Source organism: Eupeodes corollae, chromosome 3 (assembly GCF_945859685.1).
Source record: "Eupeodes corollae chromosome 3, idEupCoro1.1, whole genome shotgun sequence".
In the NCBI taxonomy this organism is placed as follows: Eukaryota; Metazoa; Arthropoda; class Insecta; order Diptera; family Syrphidae; genus Eupeodes; species Eupeodes corollae.
The window spans coordinates 78,888,961-78,907,845 of NC_079149.1; the positions used below are offsets into that span (position 1 = coordinate 78,888,961).

The following is an 18,885-nucleotide window of genomic DNA, read 5'->3' on the forward strand; positions in this document are numbered from 1 at the left end:
TTTTCATAAAATGGATTTTTAACTTGAAAACGCTTTTTAACAAAAAAAAAAGAAGAATATGCAGATACAGTTTTAAGCTATTAAATTTAAATTTGATAAGTGGAGTGGTTCGAACAGAAAGGTCCTGCGATGGCATTATGGCAACAGGGCCTGTCAACTTATTCAATTGTAGATTATTCTCCCTGACATAAGAGCGTCGTTCACGTTTTTTTGTTGTACTTAGTTTGCTGGCATGGCATAAATCTTCGGCTACCACGCAATTGAAATCTGCTAGTGGCAGCCACGCCTCAGGACCATCAGGCGTTCGTCTGCACAATAGCCACGCATTCAAGGCTGTCATGTCGATCATGTGGAAGAATATTCTGTGGTAAAATTTGTTCGATCTAATTTGTATTCGATAGTTTCCAAGAAGAGCATCCAACAACTCCATCCATATGCCGATTATATGTCATGACTGCCTTTGGACATGATACAGTTTGGTAGATCTTTTTTTTATGAAGCGTTGGACTTCAGAAGACGGTTTGCTGCCGACATATGTCAAAGCAAGATTCACAATTCAGTTGAGAACTAGGACCTAGTGATTTCTTACAACTTTCAACCATTCCTGTGTGCGAGTAATTTTGTCAGAAATGGAGGGGACCTACAGTTTATATGCCAAATCCGAACGGCGAATTTGAGAAATCACTTTTTGATGACAAGAGTTACTCTTGGAGAATTTGTCAATTCCTCGCAAGAGGCAGTACCAGTGAAAAGACTTTAGATGGCATAGGCAGGGATCGAACCCAAGACCTCTGGCATGACAGTCCAACGCACTAACCATCAAGCCACGGGTACACGGGTCAAACCATGTTACCACAGAAATATCCAGATTATCAATCATCGCCAGTTTTTCCACAGTTGCACATCTTCCTTTTTTTCAAATTCATTTTCGGTAAAAACTTTATAACCCGCAATCCGATTGGCTTTTATTGGTTACATGCCATTACAGAGTTAATTTTTGAGTAACCTAGGCTTTCTTTCCAATAAAACCTAGTGGAATTTCTCAAACACGCGTTTCTCGTACTATAATCTTTAACGTTACGAGTTTGACGGAAAAAATTGCTGTCGAAACTCGTTCATAGATGGCGTTTATTAATAAAACTTAGAGCGTTTATATTACTAATTTCACACTGTATGCACAAAACAACAGAATTTGTTGAAAACTGGAAAATATCGACAAAAATACAGTTTGGCTTATATATGAGCCACCATGCAGTAAAGGGTTTAGAGACTTCACCTTTTGAGCACAGAAGTATAATACATTTCTACTACATACAAAAATACTCTTTATTTTTCCCAATTTATTAATTTTTTGGAACCAAAAGTCAGCAGTTACGTTTTTCAAAACTTGCATCAGATTACAAAATGGAAGTTTCTTAAAGATTTCTTAAATATTATTAGCATTAAACATCTGACAGTTTTATTCGCTATTATCACTATTAAGTTAATGATAATGTCATCCTGTTCATTTATTTTATTTCGGTTTGTGTTGACTTTTTTATTTATCCGAAAGACTATCGGGCCAGTTAAATGTTGACGGGCACTTGTGCTCGAGTTTTTCGACGGCAATTAACTCATTCGCACAATGCAATATAACAGTATAAATGCTATGCATGTATGTACATTGTACATACGTACATATATAGTATTTTTGTATATATGCTTTAAAATAAGGTCTCCCTTATTTTCTTAGATTGTCGAATTAGTTTATGTAACAGGAATTCTTTTTGTATATTTGAAACGGAGGGATTCGTATTAAACATACATTATTCGATATTGTTTACATACATACATCTATCAAATGTTAGCTAGCATTGCATTTATGTAACCGAAAACGTGTGCAAGGTGATTGAAATAGAAAACACCGGAAATCCTTCTTTATAGCATGACGTGAGTGACAACCCGGATTAAGAACGAGGACTCAACAATAATTAACTATGAAATCAATCACATGAGAATGAGATTACAGATGGTTGAAAATGAAAAATCTTAGTTTTCAATTTTATTTGGTGAATATTAAATAGGATAGAATCTTTTATTTCAACAGAGATAAATTAGTTAAAGCAAAGCATAGTTATGGTAATGTTCCTGTAATTATTTTAACATGTGGATATACAACGGTCAGACTAAGCGGTGAGCTATTATGTAAGTATCCTCTAAATACTCACTAAATCAAGGATGCTGGATGCCATCGAGCATTAATTTAATATACAAAAACTGATAGTTGAGTGTTATTACCATTTACAAATTAAGTCCAAAATAGTCGGAAGGATAAAATCGACGCATAAACTAAACCTCAATTTCTCGCTGACTACAAACTAACTACTGGTGTTGGAGTTGGTATACATTTTATGTCATATTAACAAAGATCATCAATCTATTTTCTCTTTTTTTGTTGGAAAAAAATGTAAAAATTAAATGCTGTCTAGAAATACTTGCCGACTTTCTGGCTTTTCGTAAAAATTGCATTTTTTTCATGAACATTAATACGTTTGTATATGTCGCACAATTGATGACCTTTGTTCTACTTTATCAGGCTACCTATCAATCTCTGCGTGATGCACGAAGAATGGAAGAAGTATTGGCGCACAATTTTAAATAACCCATTGTCAGTCATGAGCTTAAAATTTTACTAAGTAGCATCTAGTAACTCTATCTCGGACTCGGAGCTTCTTGACTCCTCTTATCAAGTCTTTAGACGTGATCGTAATAACTCAGACGATTCAAACGCCGGCCGTTGGTGGCGGAATTCTCAACATCAACAGACATTGAAATACTATGCTTGAAAATGAAAATGGCAACAGGACATTTATTTATTGTATCAGCATATATACCTCCAGCTCCAAGAACGAGGTTTAAGAAAAACTAAACAACTGTATTGAAAGTATTTACATATATCCTTTTGGAACCTGAGGACATAGTACTGGTTGTTGGTGATTTTCATTTGCCCAATCTCAATTGGATTCAAATTGAAGACGATAACTTCTACGTTGCAATAAATGCGTCATCTTTAAATAAGCTTTTATTAACAGATGTCTTCATGTGGCTTAAGTCAACTCAACGGTGCAAAAAACCGTTTTGGAAAAACATTTTGATCTGGTATTTTTCTCCCAAACAATATGCTCTGAAGCAGCTGTGATTTCTTCTGCTGTCAAAATTGTGGACAAAGATCGTCATCATCCTGCATCAGATATAGCACTTAATTTAAACATGGCTTCGCCTCATTTGCTATCTAATAATAACAAACTAGAATTCAACTTTAGTAGGTGTAATTTTGAAAACCTTTTTAACTTACTATGTACGATCAATTGGGATCACTTATTTTGTAACTTAAATATTGACGATATGCGTAACATTTTTTATTTAACTCTTTTTGACTGTTTCAAAAGACTCCAAATAATTTGAGTGTTCCGCCATGGTTTGATTCTCAAGATAAAAACTTAAAAAATAAAAGGAACACAGCTTAGATAAAATATAATCAAACAGGAACTGATGATGACTATAGGACGTTCATTATAATAAAACAAATTGTCACTGACTACTCTAACATCCCATATGATGACTACATTCGGAAAATTGAGTTAAACCATTAAAATAATCCTGACAGTTTTTAGGAATACGTTAATCGTAAGAAGAAAGCATGTGAGTACCCTAAATCCTGACTGTTTCAAATTTCCTCCACTTAAATTCTATCAATATAAGTTATAAGTAAAGATACAGTCTTTAATAGTATCCTACAACTTGACGAATGTTTTAGCCCTGATCCCGACGGTGTACCATCATCAACTTTAAATAAGTGTGCTGCGTATTTAGTACACCGGTTATGTGTTCTTTTCAACACGTCTTTAGTTAACTTGCTGTTTCCTTTTATCTGGAAGAGCTCCATCATAATACCAGTACACAACATAGGTCCTAAAAACGAAATAATAAACTACCGACCTATGCTAAACTATCTATCTGTAATACCTTAACTATTTGAGTCAATCGTTTGTAGCGTCCTTTCTTTTTACTGTAGTTCAATTATTTGTGTTAAATGAGTGTTCAACTTTATTTGTTGTGAATTCTGGTGTCCCTTAGGGTAGTCACCTTGGTCCTATTCTATTTGTTTTATTTTTGAATGACTTGGTTTCGTTCATACAAAATTCGTTTGTCCTTATGTATGCTGATGACATTAAATTTTTTGAGAAAATTAACTCTGCATCTGACTTTCTACTCTTATAAGAAGACTTAATACTATTCAGGAGATGGTGCAATAATATTCGTCTTGTTATAAATGTTGACAAATGACCATGAGTCTTCACGCAAAAAAGTTCCAATCGTTTTAAGTTACATGTTTGATTTTTGTCCGTTAAGTAGAGTATATGTATTTTCTGACAACTAACAATTAATGAACATGTTGACTTCATAGTTGAAAAAGCAAAAAAAAGATAGATTTTTTAATTGGGCTGAAAAGTGTACGGTAACTTTTTTTATCATCCTCTTAGTATATTAAAATGATGTGTTTGTTTTGTTCTATTTTTGCAATTTTTTTTTTGTTATTCTCGTTTATCAGGAAAAGTTTGGAAATGAAATGATATTAAATTAGAGATTGATTTCTTAAAACTTCTACTTTTAAAGCATTCGAACGTGTTGGGTTAAGAACGCAACGAGTCTTCCATTGGACAAGTTTTTAGTTATATAGTATGAATTGAATATCATTCTCCATTTCAATATCATGAGTACACCTACCAATAACAATGAAAAAGTCTTTTTTTCCGAGAATATATTCATGTCAAGTTCAATAACATCGACAGTTCACGTGAGTTCTTCCTGCAATATCAAATACAGAAGTATGCGAGTTATTCTACGAATTCTCGGTCTTTTTTTGCGTCTAGAAATTGTGTGTATCAAAACAAATCTCTATAAATAAATTCCTGCCATCATCATCGGAAGTAAAATTTCATGATTTTTGCGCAGGATCAATATGTCGCATAAGTGTAGGTGGTGATTTTTATATGTAGTGATACGGTGCATGTTTTGCAGTTTGTAAATATGTAGAAGTCTAAGGAGAATTCGTCTATTTATTCTATAGGTTTATAGGCACGTTATAGTGTATATAAAATTGAGGGTTTGAAAATAGGGGTATATATACTTTTTAATTAAACAGGATACACCACAAATATACATATACAACCTTATGTATGTATGTATTTAAATTGGTTATTGTTAAGATGGGTTCGAAGGTGTGTTGAATTGTATATAAATGCATACTTTATCATACATGAAACATATATGTATGCGTATGTTTTTTAGTCTTGAAATAGAAGTTTAAACTAAGGTTCAATGCTCAGACGCTTCTGAATGTTTTATTTATCACTTTGTAAAGCGTTTTTAAAATTGTTATCTCCAGACCCATAATTTCAACAAGAAGAAAATGTACTTCAGGTTCAGTGCCTATACTTATTGTTTTAAGATGAATATACAAATTAAATATGCCTATTTCTATTTATATTTGTTTTTGTTACATTTTGGCAAACACTCATACAAGCACATTAAAAAAAGCTTTTAAAACTCCCAATGACTTGATAGGTGTGATATTTGTTAAGACATTATTGTTGAACGACAAAAATGAAGTTCATACAGAAAAAATTGTTATACCATATACTATGTGCTGGTGTTCCCCAGGGCTCCGTTTTGTCTCCGACACTCTCTCAGATGTTTCTTAACGATCTCTTGTCTGTCACTTCTAATCCATTATACTGTTTCGATGACGACAGCACCCTCAGCTTTTTATAGTCATTTCTAGATTCACATCATTATCCTTTGGATGTGGAACTTCCATAAGGAAACGTATGTAAAGTTCATTAAATTCTGATCTCGACAGTATTGCCCAATGGGAAATTATTAACCGTGTGCTTCAAAAGCATTAATGTCAAAGCGTTACCCACCCCCAATGCCTCTATCCTTGAGCCCTAGAGTGGCACTGGCATTCAGAAAACTTAACAACTTTCAGTACTCGGTATGTGTATCACAGATCACCTCTAATGGAATGATCACATATTCGATCATTCCCCTTCTGATATGGCTGTAATTTACAAAGCCTTACTTTGTCCAAAGCTTGAATATATATGTTTTGTTTTATAAGCTTCATTGAATAGTGACTCATTTGCATTACTAAAACAAATATAGCACGACAACAAAACCCCCGCATAAAATTGACACATGAATTCTTATTTTTTTATATTGACAGCTTCAAACTTCAATCCTGTGAAAGTCCATTGCTTCAAAACCCGTGTTTGTAATGACAACTTTTGCTTCAAGCTTCACTCATTGTATTTAGGCGGATACTTATGCTTTGTTTGGTTTGTCATTGAGTGCATTATCTCTCATCGTAGGTCTATGTCTTTAAAGATTATGCGATTTACACTTCAAAATTGTCAGAAAGTAGTTATCTTAGCATCAAACTACGATCAGATGCTCATCATAAGTGCAAAAATTAAAAACAACCATTTACTATTGTGGAGCACTGGTTCTAAACAATTTTAGTCCAACCTTATCGATGAACAGTTTAAAGCATCTTGCTCATGAGCTACGAATTGCGAACTGTGATTGTTCGCACATTTTGACTTTTCTTTCAAATGAGCTTTGTTTCTATTCCCAGACAGCGACGAATTTTCAATTTATAGTTACCCTTTTTAACAAACAAAACAAAGTGGGCGCGAACAATTTATTCATTGCAGTGTGGATGGTATATGGAACGCGAATAGAGCTTGACAGTTCGTAGCAACCACACTGCAATTCGTTACTAACAAATTGTTTTTATTTGAAATTGACTTTTTGAAATGTGTAAAATCACGTTTGTTCGTCTATTTGTTCATTCGTTGTTAAGGCTCGTTTTACACTACAAGGTTTTGACCGTACTGCAAAAAACCGGACGGCGACATTTTGTTAGAGGAGCGAAGAAGAGCATATACGCTTTCATATAATACGGTCACGGCAAAATGCTGGCCCGCGCGCGGCGGTGTAGCAACCGTCTACTGCCACTACAGTATACGGCAGCCGGACGGCGCGATAAACTTAGTACGATTTTATTCGTGCGGCAGAGTTAGAACTAAACCTGTGAAAAAGTATACTAAACAGAGGAACCCTGTATATAATGTCTTTTACCATACGGTTAAAACCGTATAGTGCGTAATTAGACATTGATCCGGTTTATGTCGTCCGGTTTTTTGCCGTGCGTACGGTCAAAACCGTGTAGTGTGAAACGAGCCTAACTCGTTTGCCAAGCGTTTTATATAACCAAACATAGAACTTGTCGTATTGGCAATACAATTAATATCACGTGTAAATTTTAAGTTGGAACAGAAATTAACACCTTAATCTTTGAATGTGAAGACGCGACAGAGCTTTTGCTGTGATTTACAATAATCAAATATACTACCGATTCGTTTTTTAGTAATAGTTATAGTCTGGCATTTAAAATAGTTGAGGGCAAGGCTACTTTTCCAACATCAAAATGGGAAACTGTCATGTCGGCTCGTAAGAAAATACGATCATGGATGGATTTTATTATTTTAAAAATTTTCATTTCATCAGCAAAAATGAGAACTTCACTTGAAATAACGCAGACATGACAATACGTAAATAGACAATATGAACAGAAAAGGGCCAAGATGGATTCCCTGGGGAACACCAGATTGAGCAAAAAGTTTTGAATGACAATTTCTAACTTTTACCTCATACTATCTGTTAATGATTTGATCCAAGCTAAGAAAATTGGTGGAAAACCAAGAACTTTAAGTTTAAATAAAACAACTCCGTGACTTAGTTGGTCAAAAGCTTTAGAAAATTCAGTGTAAATACAGTAGACTTTATAACCTAAAGCGTTTGAACATATGTTTGAGACATTTTTGGAAAAATTAAAAAATAAGGTGGCGAAACAGTCAGTCGAGAACTAGGGTCCAGTGACTTACAAGTGCGATTAAAGTTGTCAGAAGAATTACTTTTAGAGGATTTGTCAATTCTTTAAAAGAGGCAGTACCCGTGATGGCATAGACAGACATTAACCTCAAGGATTGATTGGCATGACAGTCCAACGCACTACCCATCTTGCAACGGGTACTACTTAAATCATAGGCATATATACGTTTTATTTCACCTTAAAAACTACACGTCTAAAAAACACCCTTTACCCGACAGCTAAAAAAATCCTACATTATTACACTGCGTTGATGTCACCCTTTTATATTTATTTTTTTTATAGGGTAGGTATGTTTCTTCAAGTATCTAATCTAAGTAAATTTTTTTTCAAACTTATCTTCAAATAACATGATACCTACCAAAAAACGAAATCTTCACATCCTCCTACTCACCTAAGCTGCAGTCTTCTCTAAGACACTAGAAACTAAACGTATAGACACATAGGTATACGAGTATGTATAGATAAGTGTATAAAATCGGCAAATCTCATTCCAGTATAATGGCAAATCATGTGTGAAAAAAATATCGCATCATCGTCGAAGCTCCTCTTCTTTCCAGAATGACTTTCCTATTGTGAAGAGAAGCAGAGGGGAGACGACACAACACGCTTAACGTATGCTCTACGTAGTCAGGTAGTAAAGTAACATCCGAGAAGATGCCTTCTTGGAATTACCTTTATTTCGATTTATATCTTTTGTGTATTAGGACCTTTTTTTATTTTGCTTGGTGGAAAAAAATACCTGATTCCATCTTCTTTTCCTTCCGAAAGCAGAAGAAGACTACGACTTTCGAAGATGAAGACGACGAACGACGACGACAGACGGGAATAATGTCTACCTGTTCTCAAACGACAGTGCTGGCTTTTCTTTTTCTTGGTCGTCTACTCATTTCCTTTATTTTTTCCATAGGTAAAGACTGTCGAGTGATTCCCAACGAATGTAGTATAGGTACGAGTATCTTATAAATACAAAAAAAGTAATCAAACCTGAATCAAGTCAGCTGTTCTATACAAACCTTTAGAACAACTACAAACATGTATTGATTCATATATATTCACCTTTTTTGTTGTCAAGGTTAAAAAGTTTAAATGTATTTTGTATTGGTATTATAAAACACAACTACTCGTACATGAACATTTTACAGTAAAGGGGATGGGAGAACAAAAATAATCTTGTAGTTTGTAGATGTATCTATATAGAATTCTTTTGCAGATAAAAACTTTGCAAAATTGAATAAATACAGGTATAGGTATCTATTTTCTTTTAATTTTGGGCGCTCCCATCCCAGAATTAAAAGGAATAAGCGGACTTCTTTACCTTTCTTCTTTTTAGAAAACATATGAAGCTATTTAGGTACCTACCTTCAACTTTAACAAGTTTCAAGTTTAAAAATGTAGGTACGTTTCTCATGGAGGAATTGTAAATCTGTACAAATGTCAAAAAAAAACTACTAATTTTGAATGTAAAATTACAGCATTATGGCAACATAGAAAAACCCATAAATCAGCTCAAATAGTAGAGTCGTTGAATTTTAACATACGAAAAAAATCTTGTTTGGCATCTTTTAATATTCACCTCTATTACAGAATTCTTAGAATCTGTTACTTCCTTGATCCACTGACCTTTACCATTCGTCGTAAAACTAAATTTTTATGAAATTCGCCGAATGAAGTAGATGGTCGAATCCTAGACAATCTTACCATTTCTGAATTGCCTGTCTAGACAGATTTTAAGAATTGGAGAGTAGAGAATTCTAATAAAGCTCATATTACGGTTTGTTAATAAGAGTATTATATTATATATTTGTTTGATTTTTCTTTACGTTTGAATTAAGACCTTTTTGAGTTTTTATCAGTTTCTCATTTACGCAGAAGTTCCAATTTTAGATCATTTTAAGTTAAATAAAATAAATTGGGTGGCGCAACAGTCGGTAGAGAACTAGAGCCTAGTGTTCCTGTGTACGAGTAATGTTGTCAGGAATGGAGGGGACCTACAGTTTATATGCCGAACCCGAAAGGCTAATTTGAGAAAACACTTTTTCATGAAAAGAGTTACTCCTGGAGAATTTGTCAATTCCTCGTAAGAGGCAGTACCCGTGAAAGATGGCATATTCAGGGATCAAACCTAAGACCTCTGGCATGACAGGAACTTCGAGTTCTCCAGATCAATCTACCGTCAACTAGATTGTCCATATTCGTTCGACGTCAGACACGCTTCCATGGATGTCGGAACTTTCCGATGAGCTAACATCGACTCGGACCACTACCTTGTTGTAGCCAAGGTAGAACTTCGGATTTCCAGACCCAAGGCAAAACAGGGAGGTGCTGGGAGAAGGTACAAGTCGAACGGCTACAATCGCAAGAGATCGCCAAATCCTTCTCCGACCAAGTTACAAGTAATCTCTCTCGAAGTTCTGTGCCACCAACACAATGTATCGAAAACCAGTGGCAACATTGCCAAGATGCACGCCTCTGACGGGATTGGTTTCAAGCAACCACCAACAAGGAACCCCTGGTTTGACGAGGAATGTCGACAAATGCAGCCAAACAACAGGCATCATAAGCGGCGCTGCATAAAAGGACGAGAGCTGCTCATGCGCTCTATGAGTAGAAGAGGCGAGAGGAACGGCGACTTCTCAGAAGGAAAAAGAGAGAGAGCATGGGAAGGGTGCGATCGAAGATGTTGATAGGTTCAAAAGCAGGAATGAAGTTCGAAAGTTTTAAGAACAGGTGAAACTAAATTCACAAGTAAATAAACCTAGAACCGAAGGCTGCTAAGACGAAAGTGCAAACATTATAGTGAAACCGCAGTCAATGCTGAAGATATGGAGGGACCACTTCTGCAGACTGTATAACGGAGAGGACGAACCGAATTCCGCTGTCAAGCAGGATGATCCATGCGACATAGACGACGAAAGCCAACAATCCCGTCCTCCCGACTTAACGAAGTAAAGATGACCATATCTAAGCTGAAGTCTAAAGTCTGAAAGTCTAAGCCGCTGAAGCGGATAGCTTGAATGCCGAGCTCTTAAAAGGAGCTGGAGATAAGTTGGTTAAGAGCATGCACCAACTTATCTGTAAGATATGGTCGGAAGAAAGCATGCCCGATGAATGGAACCTCAGTATTGTTTGCACGATCCTGAAAAATGGAGACCCTCTAAACTGCACCAACTATAGAGGAATCAATCTACTTTTGTACGCGATGTACAAAATGTTCTCTGCCGTAATATGTGAACGTCTAAAACCCATCGCCAACAACCTGATAGGTCCTTATCAGTGTGCGGATGAAAGCACCTTGGGTAGGTTCGAGAGAAAAGTTCTTCGTGTGATCTACGGTCCCGTATGCATCGACGGGGAGTGGCGGAGAAGATGGAACGACGAGCTGTACGGGCTGTACAACGACGTAGACTTAGCCAGAAGGGTAAAAATCCAAATGGCTGGGTCACGTAGAGAGCATGGAAACAATGCTCCGGCCCGGAAAGTCTTCGAATTTAGTTACAACTTACACCACTTCACAATTTTGTTATGAAACTCATTAAATAGTCGGATTGAAAATTTTTCGTTTTATAAGTAAAACACAATATTTTGGTAGATCCACTTGAGTAATTCTGTCCTGGAAATAATGCCAAGCGAAATAAGCCCAACTTTCAAATATTGGCCTTATTAAATGATGATGAAGATTAAATAATGTGTAGCCCCTTCGAGGATTTTCCCATGTTAGGGACAGACAAGAGACTAATGCTGGACGACGGGTATGGCCCGCAGTATTCGAGTAGTAAATTATGTTAATAAGTTGAGCGATTTAATTGCATGATTCACTACTTGAACATGTAATGGTCGTAATGGGGGTCGTAGAGGCCATGGCGATTATTTTTTTAATTTTCGTAGATGTTTGAAGTTTCGTTTCAACACAAATTTTTAACATTTCTGCCTGAAACTAAACTATTTTATTTCAACTTGTAAAAATGGCATATTTAAAATCTTCTCATATGCAGGGAGTCGTCCAAATTAAATAGTTAGACCATATCTTGCTGGACAACATAGTCTTTTAAAATAATTGTATAACTTAAGTTGTCATTTTAGCCTTTGAAATATGTAAATTTTAGGTTCAGATACATATAATGTTGATTAAATGTTGTCAGCCTCCTTTATAGAATATTTAAATATAAAAACTCATCTTTAAGTTAAATGTGTGACCCCCCTTAAATAAAAGTCTGGATGCAACGTTGTTGAAAATGTTGGTTGCGTGATTTTGACTGAAAAAACTTTCCTATTTGGAAACTTGAGAGCTGGAGATATTCAGTTTGGAACCTTTAGGCTTGGCGATTTTATCTTAGAGATGGGAAAACGTCATCACCCCATTTTTGCATCATTCCAAACTTATTGATATTATAGTAACAGATATAAAAATATTGGGGGAAAATTGGTATGTACTTGTTTCCAATACAATTTAAACAAATGATTGCACCTTTAACATCGATCCCTACACTTGAATGGTTTGTTTTTCCGTTTAAACCATTTTTCCTTCCATTCCCATCCAAGACATACCCAATCATATGTGAAAAATAATCAACTACAACGTTCTTCAGGTTGATTTTCCAACCAGGCATATTACCTTACTAAACAATTTCTACTATTTTTTTCTTTTCTGTCCGATGTTATCACTATTATTTCATTATTATGCAACTGACAGATGACATGAGCCGAATACTTCTTGATATACACATAGGTATAGAGTGAAACAAAGGTGGCAGCTTGGCACTAGCAGCAGAGCGTACTTATAAGTGCGAAGCAACACATTGATAATACCAGCAATAATTACGTATGTATCCCTATAAGTACACTTTTTATATTATTATGCCCACCCTTTTCGTCAGCTTTATAAAACAAGATGTGAACTCTATTCGAGAGATTTTATACGGCAAAGTTTTTAACAACAACAGAACTTACAGAAAAGAAAATAAATTATTGATTATTTCCTACCACTGCATTGGAAGCTATCAAACCTGTTGTCATATTGCAACTAGGGTATTGTTAATAATATTCAATGCTGACTTTATAAATAAGTGGTTTCATTGACTGGCATTAAAGGTTTTTGTAGCTTCTGATATAATTTTTATTTGCGCTTACTACAATTTTTCGGAGGGGGCTCGGCATGCATACAAAATTGTATGGCAATAAATATAAATATGATCGTGGTACAATATATTTCGAATTTATGAAAGAAAGTATGTATTCTGCATCTGCAGCATTTATTTATTTATTTATTCGTCAATCAAAGAACAAAGTTCTTTTATAGGCTAATAGATAACAATATTTCAATATAACTGCAATAATATATACAAAATTAAAAATAATATATTAATACGAGTATATACAAACATCAAGTAGAAGTACATTTAAAACGCACATTTTAAAGGTATCACTAGTGCAAATTCTAAAAAAGTCCAAACTAGTACAAACTGAATTTGCTTCTCTGATACAACGAGAAATCAGTTCATTACGACCATAATTTGATCTATGAAATTGCTCGTAAAAAAGAATATTATCTCTGGAATTTAAACTAGGAACACGAATAGATATAAGTGATAGAAGTTGAGCACATTTAATATGATTAGCAAGTATACCTCTAATAAACATTATCTCAAAGTATGCACGCCGATTTTCCAAACTCGTATACCATAAGAGACATCTAGTTTCATACGATGGAATAACAATACCCCAAAGAAGTTTATAATACATAAACCTTGAAATATTTGTCTGGATTTTCTCGATTCTCTCGATTCTTACAATTCAGTTATTGTAGTAAGGGTTTCAAACTGTGTTACAGTACTCAAGGAAAGATCGAAAGAGAGAAATAAAAAAGAGTTTTTATGGTATATCTATGAATTCCTTACTATTCTTTTTGATCAACCCTAACATTTGGTTGGATTTATTTATGATATAGTCAATATAAGGAAGAAAAAAAAGCTTAGTATCAAGGATAACACCTAAATCTTTTTTTACATGATCCAATATAGAACAATCAATTTGATACTCGTAAGAGGTTGGAAAAATCGAAAGAACGCAAGACATAACTTGGCATTTTGAAATATATATAAAGAGTGTCCCAAAATTAACGCAAGATTTGAATTAAATAGAAAACGCCGTTTTTAGTCTTTTGATAGTTATATTTTTATTGACTCGTAAAGTACATAGGATAGGGTTATGTATGAAATAACACATCGGACAAATGGCCTCCAAGGCGTTGCAAGCACATGCGCACTCTTTTGTTGAAATTTTCCATGACCATTCTGCATAAATGTGGCTGAATTTCGTTGATGCAGCGTTGAATCTCCTCCTTTAATGCACGGGTGGTTGTGGGCTTGTTGACATAGACTTGTGATTTCAAATAACCCCATAAAAAGAAGTCTAATGGTGTTAAATCACACGATCTAGGAGGCCAATTTTGATCACCGAAACGAGAGAGTACACGACCTGGGAATGTCTCATGCAGTAATTAAATTGTTTCACGGGCTGTAGACATATGGCACCGTCTTGTTGAATCCACATATTGGACACATCAATATCATCCAATTTTGGCAGAAAGAACTTTGTAATCATGTCGCGATATCGAGCACTAGTAACAGTCACTGCTGGACCAGCATCATTTTCAAAAAAATATGGCCCAATTATGCCTTCAGTCCAAAATCCACACCATACAGTCACGCGTTGTGGATGCATTTGTTTTTCGACAATCACATGTGGGTTCTCCGAACCCCAAATGCGGCAATTGTGGCGATTAACAAAGCCATCAAGATGAAAATGTGCTTCATCGCTTAGGCTTCAATTGTTGTGTTAATTGAATTTTGTAAGCATGAAGACACAGATCTTTGGTGAGTATACGCTGTGGAGAGTTTCTTGCAATTTGCAATTCTTGTCCACGACGCGACGTCGAATTGAGGTTCCTGGATTGTCAGCAACACTCTCACGCACTGCTTCGACATTCACAGATGAACGGCTTGTTTTTGGACTACCAGTGTGTTTGGCGTCTCCAACGGATCCAGTCTCCATGAATTTTTCAATTATTTTCTATTTTCACAGTTGACGAAGTTAAAACACTATTCCGACCATATTTTGTATGAAATTTTCGAACTGCAGCCGCCAAGCTTTCACTATTTTTGAAATATTCTTTAATAATGAAGACACGTTGTTCTATCGTGTAACGCTCCATTTTTAATAACCCTATATTGTTAGCTGTCAAATTGCTTTTTTTTTCAGGGTTGCTAACACTTCACTGCACAAATGGCGGCAAATTCAAATCTTGCGTTAATTTTGGGACACCCTTTATATATAACACAAATCTACAAATTTATTTAAGTCATCGTTTAATAAAACACAATAATCACAACATTTAATACAACGATATAGTTTAAGGTCGTCCGCAAAAAGAAAACACTGAGAATTTTGGGAATATCGTTTGCAAAAGGCATGAACATAAAAGGGCCTAAGCGGCTACCCTGAAGGACACCAGATGGAACCAATATTTGATTCGAGTGATATTCGTCAATCTTAACGACTGAACTCTCGATGTAAAATAAGATTTCAACCAATCCAGAAGCTTAAAATGAAATCCCAGTTCCAAAAGTTTGTTGCTGATAATTTATATAATAATATAATTTTTAATTTCTTATTTAGATCCAGATTTAAAAATTGGTGTAGTATAAGACAGTTTGCAACACTCTAAAAATTCACCATTTGTAAGCGATAGTTTGAAAATAGCTGTCAATGGAATAGCTAAAGATGAGGAACATTTAAGGAATAACATTTGTAGGATCCCTTCAGGGTCTGCATTTGTGTTGGTATTTAAACCTAATAAGGCTGATTCTACTTCAGAAACCGTCAGAACCAAAGACCCTATGTTAACGATAGAAGAAACTCTTGGTAAACACAAACATTCGGTGTAGTGTTTGTGAAGTAAACAGAGTGAAAATAAACAGAAGATTCAAATTTCTTCAACATCACTCGTTGATTTATTCAAGTACTTCATACATCTTGGATTCCCATTGCTTTTGCGCTTAGTGTTAATGTAGTTCAAATTAGGATCATGGCGATTAGCTTTAAGTAACTTAAAAGATTTATTTTGTTTTATTTTTAAGATTTATAAGTCTCTTGTTAAATCATGCAGGATTACTCATAGATTTGGCTTTTTTATTTGGAACAAATCTACGTTATTCAATTCAGTTTTAGATAAAAGCGATTCCCAAGAAATGCATACAAAACACTCATTCATTGCAGTAAAGTTAGCCTTATTTTAAATAGGTATAAAAGTATTACTATTTAAATTTTTGTTCATAAAAGTATAAAAACATAAGTTTCCTTCAAGTAGAATATGATGGGCAGAGTAATTCACAATAATTGGAGTATCAGATTACAGATAACAAATAAAGTTTTAAAAGAAAGTGAGTTTTCTGTAGACTAACCGATTTTCTTTTTGAATATGTATTTATAATTTGTTGAACAACTTAAATAATAATATATTTATGAAATACTGGGAAAATAATGTAAATGGTATGTGTATTTGAACGAACTAAGCAAATATACGAACCATTTCTTTCGATAAGTTAGTTCTGCGGTATTTTATATTTTTTTGGGAAGAGTTGTTTTAATGTTATGATTGGTCTTAGAGTGAGCTAAGCCAAGGGACTGTGCTGAATATTTTTGTAAGCGGTGTGACCGCAGCCAATCTCTGCCTGTACCTCAGAACACCCCATACTGGTAACAAAAACTCATCCCAAGAATAAAGTAACACTGGTAATCGAAGCGAAGATTAATGGTTTGTATCTTTCAGGTTGTATCAGGCAGGTTGCACAAACGTGGACAAACGAGTTGGAAACTCGAATTCACACATAAAATAAATTGAATGGATATTTTCTTCATTCCACACATTTGGTGAGGGGTGGAGTTTTAACCCCTTAATGCCATAAGCGTTTGCTGTTGAGATGGAATGGTTTTATTTTATCATACAATTTTTCATTTTAGGGGAACCTTAAAACTCTTGACTTACGTTGATTTTATCAACCTTAAAAATCATTTCATAAATAATAGAATATTGAATTATCACTGGTTCAATAAATCTATAAGTACACAGCGTATGAAATATCTACTATAAATGAATCGATGAATAGCCTTACAATTACCTTAATATGTACTCATACAAAGCACTCTTCCAGAGCGACAATCTTTCATATACATCATACAAAAGAAAAAAGAATAAATATAGCATTCAGGCGCGGACCCAGGATTTTGTTCAACGGGACTGAAAAAAATAATTTTATAAAAGTTATAAAGCAAAGTGGTGTATTTTTCAGATGATTCGGTTTGAAAAAATGTTGCATTCAAGTCAACGTAAATAGAGTTTGTCTGTGGATCATCATCAGAGCAAGGCTACGGAGTCTTTTATCAGTTTAAGTTTTTATACGGACAATTTTTGACGTTCGTTCAACATTATCAAAATGTAAATTGATAATGTATTTATAATTTAAAATAACCAACACAGTTTTACTTTGTCACTTAATTTTTATTTTAGTTAAAATATATTTATTGAGTAGACATTCAAAGGGTGTTGTATTAAATATGAATATTGAACATTTGCCCAAGTTCACTTTTTGTGAATACAATATGCGAAAGTGAATTTGGGTGTTCTACAATTCGTTATTGTGAATTGGATTTTCGAACATGGAAACGGATGTTCTGTATTTCGTTGTTCCATTTTTTCAACGCATTCAAATCACATTTTTTATTTCTGTGAATTTATCTTTGATAACTTTTTTCTGCTAGGAATAGGAGGGTTGCAGCAAGTTTTTGAATTGAAGGAATCGATGAACTTATAAAAGATTCTATTTCCCTTCGAACATATTAAAAAGCGTCTTTGCTTAATATAAAATTACAATGAAAGCTTAAAAGATGAAATCAACAATTTACTTTATTTATCAGAACAATTCTACATAATTTTCAAACCCTTACATTGTGTCAGGTAAATTCAATATATTTGATTTGTCTCGCAAGATTCGTCTTTTTATTTTTTCTCTTGAATTCTGCTTTCTTTTTTTTTCCTTCAAATGCCAATGATATTGCATCCATCTTCAAAACAGCAAACATTTTGCTTCAGAAACAAAATAAAAATGGATGATCCTTCAGTTCTGACAGTTCGAAGCAATTTCGAAATCGATCGAATTGAAGGACATGCAATTTCATTTCACGTGAAATTGAAAAGTGATTTAAATTCACTTTCGATCGAAATTCTGAACATTATTTCACAATATTTAGTTCAATTTACAATAAAAGCAGTTTGTAGTTTTTTTTTTCAAATTGTTTTTTATTTTCTACTTTTTACTACTTTGTTAATCTTGAGCCTCATTGGGGGGAGCCAATTGCACCCATTGCAACCTTCCCCATACACGCACTTTATAGTACTCAATGTTTCCAACCAACGTTTCTTGTGTTACTTATGCAACAGTATATTAAAAGCCATGCGGAATGAATTCGCCCCTATACTTTGCAACGATTAGTATTTTATGTTGGCCCTCAAAATTCAAAAGGCATAAAAAACCTCCCTTCATAATCAAAAACTGCACAATGTTCAATGTGAAGAAACCAACATTTTTTTGGTTGACTCTTTTTATGAAGAACACTCTAAAAAGGTTACTCTAACTCCTTTAGGTGAATTTTCTACCCTTAAGAACTGGGTGCACTTAATCAGCCACTTTGCTAATACTATGTTTGACGATTAGGTTAGTGACATATACATGCATGTATACACATACGATGCGTTTTGGTTTAAAAGGTATAACATTGAATTACTTCGAATTCAATTGCTGATTCTTTATTATTTATCAAACAAAAAAATA

The 18,885-nt window shown here is 34.4% G+C and overlaps 1 protein-coding gene across 1 annotated transcript in view; it reads right to left on the reverse strand.

Moving 5' to 3' along the window:
* Positions 1 to 18,885, reverse strand: part of LOC129949117 (zinc finger protein jing) — a 132,938-nt gene that overhangs the window by 51,039 nt on the left and 63,014 nt on the right. The window lies entirely within an intron of this gene.